Genomic DNA, 13,421 nt, shown 5'->3' with positions numbered 1-13,421 from the left:
TCCCCGGCGAAAGAGGCTCTCCCGACACCGAGTCCCCTGTTGCACCACTCGGGACACACGAGAGAGTGCCGAGGTCGGTCCGGCGATTCCAGTTGGAGCATAGCTTCTGGTTGGCTGGCGCCCCGACGACACAAGTCGGTGTTGTGGTGGCTACTCGACTAGTCCCCGCCGAAGGATCTAGCCTACCGCGACAGAGAGTTCCCCGACGCTGGGAGTTCTCTCGAAACCGACGTTTTCGATACTTGTATCCTTACGATGCTATGACGTGGTCTACTCATCTTGTCCCCGACGACGGATCAAGACTACACCGACGAAGGAAGTTCTCTCGATCCGACGCTTACTCGCTGATCCCTTCTCCATATTCGCTGCAACTCCGAGAGTATCTGTGTTACCACTTTGTTTACTGCATTCCAAGTGCCTTCTTCACGACACATTTCCTCAGATATATTATCCACCCTTAGAGCAGGCATTTCTCTACGTACTTCCGCAAACCGGGGACAATCGAATATCACATGTTCTGGTGTTTCTTCAACATACTCACACTCCGGACAAAATGGAGACGCGGCGTGACCACACCGATGCAGATACTTCCGGAAACAACCATGGCCAGATAGAAACTGCGTTAGGTAGAAGTTTACCTCTCCGTGTTGTCTATTCATCCACGGCGACAGATGTGGAATGAGCCGGTGAGTCCATCTACCTTTCTCCGTACTGTCCCACTCCTGCTGCCACTTCGCCATCGAATCGATTCGAACCATCGTTCGCACGTTTCTGGTGGTTCTACGCTGATAACACTCGATATCCTCCGCCAGAGTAATGCAGATTGGGATCATTCCAGCGATAACGCTTGCTGCTTCCGACGATATTGTCCTGTAGGCGCTCGTGACTCGTATGACCATAAGCCGGAATGCTCTGTTGAGCTTTTCACGGTTCCTCTTCGTTTTCAATGCTGTTCCCCAGGCAGGAGCACCATACCGTAGTATTGACGAAGATACACTGGCTAACAGACGTCTTGTGCTGCTTTTCGGGCCAGCGACATTTGGCATGATCCTCGTTATTGCATTTATCGCCTTCGCGGACTTCTCGCAGGCATAGTCGACATGGCAGTTAAAGTTCAACCGGTTGTCGATCATCACTCCGAGAAGTTTCAGAGCTCGCTTAGTTGAAATCGCATGTCCCCCTACATCTATCTCGATACGCTGGATCGACTTGCAGTTACTCACCAACAACACTTACGTTTTGTGGTGAGCTATTTGTAACTTGACTCCGTTCATCCAGCCCTCAATCGTGCTTATCGTCTCTGTCACCGAGGCCTCTACTTCTTCCAGAGACTCGCCCATCACCGTTAACGATATGTCGTCCGCGAAGCCCACGATTTTCACTTTCCTGGGAAGTTTCTGTGTCAAGACCCCATTGTACATAGCGTTCCAGAGAGTCGGACCGAGAATGGATCCCTGAGGGACGCCCGCCGTCACTCGCACTGACCTCTGTCCTTCGTTCGTATCGTACACCAGGATTCTATTGTGGAAATAGCTCTTTAGGATTCGGCAAACATAATCTGGGACCCGCATTCGGTGTAGTGCTGTGGCGATGACCTCCCAGCTGGCACTGTTGAAAGCATTCTTCACGTCCACTGTAACCACGGCGCAGTATCGGTCACCTCTTCGCTTCTGTTTGGACGCCTTCTCAGCGCTCTCAAGCACTGTCCGGATTGCATCAATCGTCGACACTCCTTGACGGAAACCGAACTGCATGTTCGACAATCCTCGTTCGCCTTCTGTGCATTTCATCAACCTGTTGAGAATAATTCTTTCCAGGAGTTTCCCAAGTGTGTCCAGCAGGCAAATAGGCCTATACGAGGCAGGATTACCCGGTGGTTTACCTGGCTTCGGCAGCAACACCAGCTTCTGGATCTTCCACATGTCTGGGAAGTTGCCTTCGTTCAAGCACTTCTGTAACACAGTTCGGAACATGTCTGGATACGCCAGAACCGCGGTTTTCAACGCCACGTTTGGTATCCCATCCGGGCCTGGAGCTTTCTTGGCTTTCAGTCGTTTTGCGGCTTGTGTAAGCTCTTCGTTAGAAATTTGCCGATCAACAGAGTCGGCTTCTTCTTCGCCATACGGTGTTGGTGGCCAAGTAGTCGGGTCGTGCTTCGGGAAGAGACACTCCACGATCTCTTTCAACTTGTTCGGGCACATCTCAGCTACGGTGGACGGACCCTTAATTTTCGCCACCACAACTCGATATGCGTCCCCCCAGGGATTGGCGTCTGCTTCTCGACACAGTCTCTTGTAGCAATTTGATTTGCTACGCTTAATCTCCCGTTTGAAAGCGGACCTGGCTTCCCGAAAAGCCGACTTGCGTTCCTCTATTTCTGTTTCTGTCCTTGCTCTCTGGGCCCGCCTCCTGGCTCTGAGGCAAGCAGCTCGTAACGTACTGAGCGTCTCGTTCCACCAGTAAGCTGGGCGGCGGCTATTCGTTGGCTCCGATTTTCGCAGCATTGTGGTGTCGCAAGCCATCATCATTCTTCTTTTCAGTTCGGTCGCATCGATATTATCGACGCCGCCGTCCGGTCGAAGTGCCTCAATAAAGAGGTCCTTGTTAAAGGTTTTCGTCTTCCACTTTCGCCCATCGGTAATGCTTCTCCGTGTCGCCAACTCTCTCTCTGTGTGTGTGTGTGTGTGTGTGTGTGTGTGTGTGTGTGTGTGTGTGTGTGTGTGTGTGTGTGTGTGTGTGTGTGTGTGTGTGTGTGTGTGTGTGTGTGTGTGTGTGTGTGTGTGTGTGTGTGTGTGTGTGTATGTGTGTGTGTGTGTGTGTGTGTGTGTGTGTGTGTGTGTGTGTGTGTGTGTGTGTGTGTGTGTGTGTGTGTGGCCGTCCGTGTGTGCGTGTTTGTTACAAAAATATGCACTCACTTTTCGCAGAGATGGCTGAACCCGATTTTCACAAACAAAGATTCCAATGAAAGGTCTCATAGTCCCATAGCCTGCTATTGAATTTCATTCCAATCTGATTTCCGGTTCTGGAGATATAGGATGATATGTATAAAAAAAATGTTAAAAATATGCACTCACTTTTTTCAGAGATGGCTGAACCGATTTTCAAAAACTAAGATTCAAATAAATGGTATTATGGTCCCATAGTTTGCTATTGAATTTCATTTGAATGTGACTTCCGGTTCCGGAGTTATATGGTAATATGTGAAAATTTGAGAAAAAGTTCACACTCTCTGGAACAACTCAACTGATATTCGCAAACTAAGATTCAAATGAAAGGTCTTACAATATCCTGAAAGTTTGTACAACATTTTATCTGGATCCGACTTCCGGTTCCGGAACTAAAGCGTTATAAGTGGAAAATTACCAATTTTATCAGTATTTTTCCACGAACGATGGTTAAAAACAGGCACAAATTCCATAAAACTGTCTGAAACATTCTTCTAGTTTGCAGTGCTTGTTAATTTGTTAATGCAATAATAATAATAATAATAATAAGTAGCAAGCGAACCAACTTCGGCTATTCCGTTCAACTGAATCCGGTTTCGGAAGAATTGGAAATAGTGAATAACAACTGCAAAAAGGATCTCGCTCACTTTTCTTGGATCGATTTTCACGAACTTATAGGTTCAAAAGAAAAGTCTTACAGTTTCATACGGAATTATTTAATTTGTTGTGGTGGTTACTAATTTCGGTTCCGGAACTACAGGGTAAAAAGGATTTATAGAGTTTGTGAGATTAGGTCCGAGCAAATTTTCCTATTTCTATTCAATAAACAGTTGTTTTTGCGAATTTCACGGTTATATTTATGATGTAATGATTAATATGAGAAAGGCATCATTACACCACTAGGTAGATTAAAATAGGTTTTTATAGTTTATTTTTAAAGTTAAAATCGAAAATGTTCCGAACAAAGCGCGAGGGTTTGAAGATCAAGGCGTCGATTAATACAAAATTTTAATGAAAAGGTAACATACTAAGCACGAAATAACCATCATGTCAAATAAATAGCACACGCTTAAAAAAATCCGTGCAAGCTGTAGCCGATGGCAGATCACATGCGCATTATCTTATTTGATGTAAAATCACAGGGTTTTTTTTTTCTAAGTGTGTATGATGCAATTCATGAGGAGCTAATTTGTGAAATGACGGAAAATTCCATTTGTAGTGCCTTGGATGAGACTGAATTGTACTGGTTCCGGATGTAACGTGCATTCGGCTAGCAAGTGCTACTGCATGAATATATATGCACCACTTACCAGCTAATCAGGTGCGTGCTTTTGTGGCTCAGTCGGTTAACGTGCTTTGTGATCCAATGATTCTCGGTTCAAGACGCCACTTTTGCTATCAATCTTTTTTGTTTCAATGAATTTCATGTAAATATTCTTGAAAGTAAATTTACGTGAACTGCAATGCTTCATTTATGTGAATCTTATAAGATGTGAACTCACAGGATTTTTTTCGAAGTGTGTGACTATTGTAACGGATTTGTTTCCGTTTATCCACATTTGTTTATATGATTCAGCACCTAAAATATACAGTCATTCAAGCACGATTACCCCAGTATCTGATTCATTAGTTGCTATTTGACACTACGTAGAAAAAATATTTAGAAGCTCATCATTGACAACGACAGATATTAAAATTCACCTCGGATAAACCAACACATGCTTCCGTCAACAGCCATGGACAACCATGCACAATGATTTTCACTCCATCCAATCGTTTCTACGACAGTGCGTCCATTAAGTTTCGAGACAGGAATCATATAACAATAGATAATAGTGCCATCTATGTGTTCGAACGCGCATTTTAAAGCTAAAATCTTTCTCTATTTACATTTCATGACATTGACAAACAATAAAGATGTGACAGTTCTCTCTAAACAGTTTTTCATCTGACGTTAAAATCTAATATGGAATAAAGAGCGATCATTAAATTCAACGCAAAACTTGATAAAAGTGCATCAGAAACATTCCGATTGAGGCAACAAGTGTACGGCGATCATTGTTCGTCTCGAGTAATTGTTTTTTTTTCTGAGTGTCACAAACGTTACTTGCTGGGCCGAGGGACGCTAGAGGATGACAAACGTGAAGGACGACCAATTTCAGCTCGCACATCCGAAATGAATGAAGAAGTTCGTGATTATGTTGCGAATGAGTTCGTTCCAACTGGTCAAACGATCACTTTATATCGAAGTTTTAAAGCATTTGATGGCCAGGCAAAAATCAATCATTGTTCGTAAGTTTTTGGCCAGAAATCAAGCCTGTGTGTTGGATCACCCCCCGTTTTCACCTGATTTGGCCCCGTGTGACTGCTTCTTATTTTTAAAGTTGAAGTTGAATTTTAAAGGATGCTATTTTGGAAGGTGTTGAGAATACTTTGAATAATGAATTTGGAAACCTCAAAAAATCTTGTTTGGTGGACGATTGTTGCAATCAGTCTAGAAACTTTATGGACGCACTGTGTATCCATCGTTTAGTTCACTCCACTGTACGCTTGGATAAACAGGAAAATGAACGCCCTTCCTGACTTCCACCGGTGTCCTCAGTTGTCAGATTTTGCTACGGTTACCATACCGACGGAACGAAAATGATATGGTTCGTCACATCCAGTCCAACGTTTGCTGGTTTACTATTCTGCATTTGACAGCTCTACGACAAAAACTCATCTATTAGCTCATTTAATTTGACTTGGGACATTCAACTTCAGCCTTTTTACACTATACGAACATCTACTATTTATGACGGATTCCAGGATGTTCTGGATGCTGCAATCAACACTAGAGCACTTCATTCGTTTGTTTGTCCTTATTTAGCGAAAAGTAGATACTTTCGTCGTCGGACGTGGTGCAAATTCGTCCGGTCAATTGACCTGGAACAAACACACACAAACACCGAATTAAGGGGGTTTCATCCACTCGAAAAACGAAAGCACGTTTCTCAAATATTCACCAACCAACAAGTCTCGACTTGCATCACCCTATCGGACTGGCATGGCACATGAGCTGGGAGCGAAAATACCGGTTGATAGACGTTTGTTTGGGTTGATTTTCAAAACAACTTCTGGTCGTTCAATGTGAAACATTTCCTCGGAATAGGAATCTGTTTCGGTACGATTCGGCTGCTGGCGAGCTGCATGGTTTGGGACTCGACAGGTTTCCCCCCTGGAGGACGTGCTACAATTTATTGACTATGGCGAGTGCTGTGCAACGTAAGGATGTAACGAAATTTGGTGGAATTGTTCTATCTTTTGGGTGCTAAAGTGTCACCCGGACTCGGTATTGCAGTGAATAGTGGTTGGGAGATGCTTTCAATTCCTCTCTTATCAATATTTGATTACGCTATTGATTCAATGGGAAATTTTAAAAACACTTTTTGACGGTTTTCGCATTGAGGATTTAGGCTAAACACGTTGTTTAACCAGAATGGAAAGGTAATTTGAATCCAGTAGAACACTTCTCTCTGATACGAACGACATCACCAGTATGGGGCCATGCATAAACCATGTAGACTCACTGGAGGTAGAGGGGGAGGGGGCTCATGCAAGTCTACGAAAGTCTACGAGTATGTACCCTCAGATGGATCGTTAGAAAACACAGTTTATAAAATCCTTCCATCAAATATATCAGGTGTACAATTTTGCTTCCGCCGTTTTTTTTTCAAAATTTAAAGCTTTATGGGGAAAAGTGCTTACAGATGTATTATTCAAAGTATTGTCCGTCGCTAGCGACAACTTTCTCCCATCTTTCCGGCAAATTTCGGATCCCGGCTCGAAAAAAGGAGTCCTTTTTTGACGCTATCCATGAAGCAATCCATTTTTTCAACTCTTCGAAGGATTGAAAATGCTAATCTGCCAGGCCGTGTGCCATCGAACGGAATAGGTGGAAGTCAGAAGGGGCGACATCTGGGGAATACGGCGGGTGGGGCAAGACTTCCCATTTTCTGCGTTTCCAGGTACTTTTTGACCACTTTTGCGACGTGAGGCCGAGCATTGTCGTGTGGGAGGATGACTTTGTCATGTCGCTCTTGATATTGTGGCCGCTTCTCATTTAGCGCGCGACTAAGGCGCATCAGTTGCGTTCGGTAGCGATCTCCTGTGATGGTTTCACCCGGTTTTAAGAGCTCGTAGTAAATCCCACCGAGCTGATCCCACCAAATACAAATCATTACCTTAGAGCCGTGAATATTCGGTTTTGCCTTCGACGAAGTAGCATTCCCGGGCTTTCCTCATGATTTTCTGCGTTTAAGATTATCGTGTCGAATCCACTTTTCATCACCGGTTGCGATTCGATGTAAAAACCCCTTACGATTTTGTCTTTGAAGCAGTTGCTCACATACAAATAGACGGCGCTCGATGTCCCTCGGTTTCAAATCGTACGGCACCCAGATTCCTACTTTCTGAATTATGCCGAGGGCCTTGAGACGTTTTGAAATGGCTTGCTGACTCACTCCCAATCATTCGGCAAGCTCTTCTTGGGTTTGGCACGAATCTTCATCTAGCAATGCTTCTAGTTGTTCATCTTTGAAGGTTTTTTCTCTTCCACCACTATGTTTGTCTTCGACATCGAAATCACCATTTTTAAAACGTTGAAACCACTCCCGACACGTTCTTTTACTCAGAGCAGCATCACCGTAAGTTTCTGAGAGCATTCGATGCGCTTCAGCTGCATTTTTTTTTTCGAATTGCAGCAGAAAGTAAAACTTCCCGCTAATGGCGAGAATTGGGCACATAAACAGACATTTTCGAGCGTGAATAATACGAAAACAAGAACAACTGTCACTGAAATGACAATTCGTTAGGCACTGTACACACTCACTTTGAAGGCATTATCATCTATGTATTTTGAACAGCCTCAGCCGGCGTAAGCAAAATTGTACACCTGATATTATATATCAATGTTTATCACTCCTGGGAATCCAAATCGAAAAAGACATCACAGTTACACCATCTAGTGACGGAAAAGCGAACTTATTCAATACTGTTTAACAGTTTTGCGTTTAGCGTGCACCGAAATCTGAAATGTCAAGCATGATGCCAACTTGAATGCGGGAACTTTTCTATATTTTAAGTGCTGTTTGAAATAAAATATCGCCTATAAACAATACTACAACCAAAAAAAAACAAACCGTCCAATGTTCTGTGCAGAATTAGAATAAAACTTATCGTCGTCACATTTAAAAGTAATGAAGTGGTGTCCGAATTTTCTGAAAATAAAACGACAGTCGGTAAAAACTTTGAATGCAAAAATCGGATAAATACATTTGTTTTGGAAGAACCGGTTAAGTTTTTGTCCGGTTTTTGCATTCAAAGTTATTTTGTCCGGTTCTTGCAGAAAAGATGTTTTTAAACGATTCTTGCATTGCAAAATCCATGTCCGGTTTTTGCTCTCAATGTTTTTATCCGGGTTTTGCATTCAAAAATACTTAAACGGGTTTTCCAAACTAAGTTGCACTTATCCGATTTTTGCTTTCAGCCGTTCATATTTGCTTCCATTTTACGAAGCATATACGATGAATAAAAACCGTTCGCTTATATTTCAAATCTAACAATTCATAACACGTTTGTGATTTTTTTTATGTGCGTTCAGCTATTTCACGGTGTTTTTTTGATTTAGTAATCATTTACTTACTAAATCAAATTTGTGCGTACAGTAAACAATGTCCGAGCTTATCGTGTTCTTTTTTTCCGATTGCTGTGAAACGATACCTTTCGATCGCTAGCTGTTGAGATTTATCGACAACTATGTCTAGTTTATGGGCTGAATGGATGAACACATGTTCACGACGAGCAGCGGAGTTGGCGGCCCAGTATGCAATCTGATGAAATGGTTTCTCTAGTGAATTTAGTTCGCAGATCGAGATAGTCAGTGAAAAAAGTTAACGTTACTTGTGATTTTGCTCGTACAAAATTTTTGTGCAGCGAATGCTTTAAAACCTAATTATATGAATATTTTCGGAATGGATTTAATGAGTAGCAGCCGGAAAAAAATTTTGTAATCAGGCGCGTATACAGCGGCGTGTTAGGGATTCGAATTATAAGGGGATGCCGAGGGTAAATAAAAATTTTAGATGTTGGCGTCGTTTATAAAATAGATAATTTCCAACAAACGACTTAATAACCAAAAATTTTTCAACATATTTCCATACGTAGGAAAATTGATGAACATGTTCTCAATCCACCCCCTGGTACGCGCCTGTTTGGAAACGTTCCGAAATCCAAAATGTCAACATCCGTTTTTTTATTCTCCTTGAAAACCCTTACAGTATTGATATTTTCGGAACGGATTTGATATGTAGGTGACGAAAAGGATGCTTTCTCGTATAGAATATTAAAAAATTTAGAAACTACTAGGGGCAGTTCTATGGGGCAATAATGAAATTTCGCCCAGAGTTGAATTTGATCTTGATTATCTTAAGCTTTCATTGTTAACCATTTTTATAACCCGCATCCGTCCTTCAAAAGTTTTAACAAAATACACTCAGAAGCAGAACTCGAACCTGCGCTAGTAAAACACTGTAGTGTTTTGCTAGCTAGTAAAACTGACACTAACTATGTATGCTTATATACCTTGGGTATTTTTACTTAACTGATATGAGGGAGACACAGTTGTGCATGTTGTTTAAAACGGTCAATTAAGTCATTCAATTGATAACCAAAATGCTCTTATAATTGATTTTCTCGACTATAGCGAAATTGTAAATTCTTTGTTCCAGATCACAATCTTTGGCATGATGACAATACTTCACCTAGTTGATTCCAAATATGCATCATTTTATGAAAGAACTGAATAACATTCAATCATTTTTTTTATGTGGGATTACAACTCGCTTGTAAGTTCATTAGAAATATCTAGTTTGTGAAATGCATATCATATCAGTATAAAAATGAATAACATGGATTTCAACAATTTATATTTTTAAATTCGGATTTCGTTTTAAATCGCTATACAATTTGTACTTTCGAGACGGGTTTGACAAGCAAGTTATTGAAATTAATGTCATATAAATTCCCAACTTGGATTTAGAATTCCTAGATGGCAAAAGAGGATTTGTAGTGCGCACCCCTGGAATTGGTTACCAATTTGGATTAACTTGATGCAGTTGGAGGACTATTATTATCAGGAATAAGAGTAAATTGATATCTTATGAACCGTTTAGGAACTTTCAAACCTTTGCGATCCGGTTCGGTGCCGGCACACATTACAATGACGACGAAACTGATTCGGTCAGGCGTAAATACATTCTCAGATCGGGGAATGTTTGAATGTACCTAAATTTCACCCACCTTGTAACTGAAAGTGTGAGATGTGTGTTCCCGGAATGATACGGTTCGCCTGGACCATTTCAATCAATAACATTTAGTGTTGCAGCCAACCAAACGGCAATACTGGCAACCTTGCCATTATGCTCTCGAGTGACAGTTATGCTGCCACTGCGTTGACGCATATGTTGCTGTCATGAGATTGCCGCCAGTCCGGCTAGAGTGAGATTCAGAACGGTTGTCTAACAGTACAGACAGCTTCTTTTATTGTGTCTTGTGTAGTATGTCTTTATTCAATATTAAAGTATAGTAGGTCAGTTTTTAAATGTGTCTATTTATTACTTGTCTGTGAGGACTGTTCTCTACTGTCCAACCACATTCACACAAGATACAAGACCTAGTATTTCCATGCGAATTACATGTAATTCTTGTTACAGATAGCAATATTGTCGATTGTAGAATACTTTGTTACCTTTTCCACTATAACTTCTTACTCTAACTTCATCGCTCTCAGCACGGAACTACGATTAATAAAGTACTCAATATATTTCTCGCGGCATAAAAAACTGCTTATACCTTATGATAAAAAAAGAACCGAAATTTTCATTTTATAATTCCCGCGCTTGTCCAATCGGTAAACTTTTATTCTCTCAACGTTGGCAACACTTTTATACACATTCTGTCAAATTTTGACGCATATCGTACGATTAGTTTTTGTTTGGCGTCAATACAAAGAAGTTGAAAAATTTTCGTGTGGCGATTTTTATAATGGATGACAATTTAGAACAACGTGCGTGCATCAAATTTTGTGTTACAAATGGATTTAAGTGTTCCGAAACGTTTAAAATGTTAGAAAAGGCCTTTGGTGAATCGTGTTTAGGTAAAACACAGGCATACGAGTGGTATAAACGCTTCAAAGGTGGTCGTACAAGCTTGGATCATGATGAGATCCCTGGCCGCCCAAATCAAAGTTATGCTGACTGTATTTTTCGATATTCGTGTTGTGGTGCACTATGAATTCCTTCCGGACGGTCAAACGGTTAATGAGGAATATTATTTGTCCGTTATGCGTCGTTTGCGTGAAGCCAAGGCCAGATATATGCAAGGAAAACTCATGGATTTTACACCACGATAATGCGCCGGCTCACACAGCGTTGGTTGTGTCGCAGTTTTTGACCAAAAACTCAACCAATATCATCAACCAAGCACCGTACTCTCCAGATATGGCCCCGTGTGACTTTTTCCTCTTTCCCAGACTCAAATTGCCATTGCGGGGAACGCGTTTTGAGACGATAGAGACCATAAAAGAGAATTCGCTGCGTGAACTAAAGGCCATACCTTCGGCGGCCTATAAAACTTGTATGGAAAATTGGATCAAGCGTTGGTATGCATGCATTGCCGCAGGAGGAGAGTACTTTGAAGGCGATAATAAAGAAATTTTTTTTAAATTGAAATTTTGAGTTTTTACCTTTTTTTATAAATATAAAAAATAGGTTAGAATTCACTCAAACTTTAGAAAAATTTTCCGAGGCCCGGAGGGCCGAGAGTCACATACCAATCGATTCAGCTCGACGAACTGAGCAAATGTCCGTGTGTGTATGTGTGTGTCTGTATGTGTGTTGTCAGCTAAGAGGTCGAGATCTCAGAGATGGCTGGACCGATTTTGATCAAACTAGTCGCAAATGAAAGGTCTCCCCGTCACCCAGAACGCTATTGAATGGTTTTGAGATCGGATGTTTACTTTTTGAGTTATACGAAGTTTTATGTCAAAATTTTCAGTTTTTTGACATTATCTGTCACAATTGACCTTGAAAACAGAATATTGAATTCCGCACGGTAATACCTATCCAACAAGCCATAGATTGTTAAAATCCGTCCATTTATAACGGAGATATCGATATTTTTGTGTAAGCGACTTTTCCCCTTATTCCAGTAGTAGGAATTTTGAGCGCTATATGATAATGCAATGCTTGGGATCAACGTGAAACACGATTTTTTATACTGTTACATACGATTGTTTCTAAGTACTACTAAGACTGTGTACAACATCCTTTTTCATGACATTTTGCCTCGGACCGATTTTAGCACGGTTCGTTTTTGGCAACATAGTCGTTCGAATACGATATATGTAAATCAGATGATGGCCAAGATGGCAGCATTTTCGTGTTAAAAACAATTGCATAATTATATTGATTTAAACTACTAAGGAATGAATGTTGGAAGAACATAATACCCATATACCATTCGAATCAGTTCGTCGAGATCAGTAAATGCTTGTGTGGAAAATAATTTCACTCAATTTTCTCGGAGATGATTCAACCGTTTTCTACAAACTCAGATTCATACTCGAAGTGGTTCCAAACAAAGTTCCTGAACTACTTCTGGATCCGACTTCTGGTTCCTGAGCTACAGGATGATATGTCAAACAAAATTAAGATAGTGTAACTCATTTTTCTCATAGATGGCTGAACTGATCTAAGATTCAAATGAAATTTAAGAATCATCTAAAATTAAAATGAAGAGTCTTAAGATTCTATAAAACATCTTGCTTTTTAGTCAGTCTGCACTGATTTTCGAACATTTTGAATCAAATTTAATCTATACAACTCCTTAGGTGAATTAAACTAACTTCGGCTACACTGATTTTGAATTCCGGTTCCAGTATCCAATTGTTTTCTCAAAAAATTGAATTTCAAAAACAAAAATTCAAATTAAAGGATTTATGGTCCCATGCACAATAATGAATTTTATCCGATACTGATTTCCGATTCTGGAATTACAGGGTGATGAGTTTTTAAAATTCAAGCCGATATAGAAGATGACAATTCAAAAAAGCTTCAAAGTTGGACTGAAACCTATTGCAATTTCGTCATTTTTTTTGTCATACGAATCGTTTTGGGTTATGCTGGTCTCTGAATACCGGCTCTGGAAGTACCGTAAGTAACCGTAAATTCTAAAATGAAACTTTATTCGACATCTCATGGAATGTTCAATCGATTGTCACACGTTTAGATTCCAATTCGATCCGATTTGCAGCTTCGACATTACAGGGTATTGAGTGATTAAAATCTCAAATTGCCGCTTAAAACGACGCTCATTAAAATAATGTCATGAGAACTAAAACACCAAAGAACATTCATGCAAAAAACTCATGCGTATTTA

The 13,421-nt window shown here is 40.8% G+C and overlaps 1 protein-coding gene across 5 annotated transcripts in view; it reads left to right on the top strand.

Moving 5' to 3' along the window:
• The window catches only part of LOC131434636 (5-hydroxytryptamine receptor-like), a 460,874-nt gene that overhangs the window by 197,074 nt on the left and 250,379 nt on the right, over window positions 1-13,421 (top strand). The gene's annotated exons all lie outside the window — the stretch shown is intronic.

Source organism: Malaya genurostris, chromosome 3 (genome assembly GCF_030247185.1).
Source record: "Malaya genurostris strain Urasoe2022 chromosome 3, Malgen_1.1, whole genome shotgun sequence".
NCBI classification, from domain to species: Eukaryota; Metazoa; Arthropoda; class Insecta; order Diptera; family Culicidae; genus Malaya; species Malaya genurostris.
Note: the sequence above shows the minus strand (reverse complement) of the source record. Positions and strands in the feature narration are given on the sequence as shown.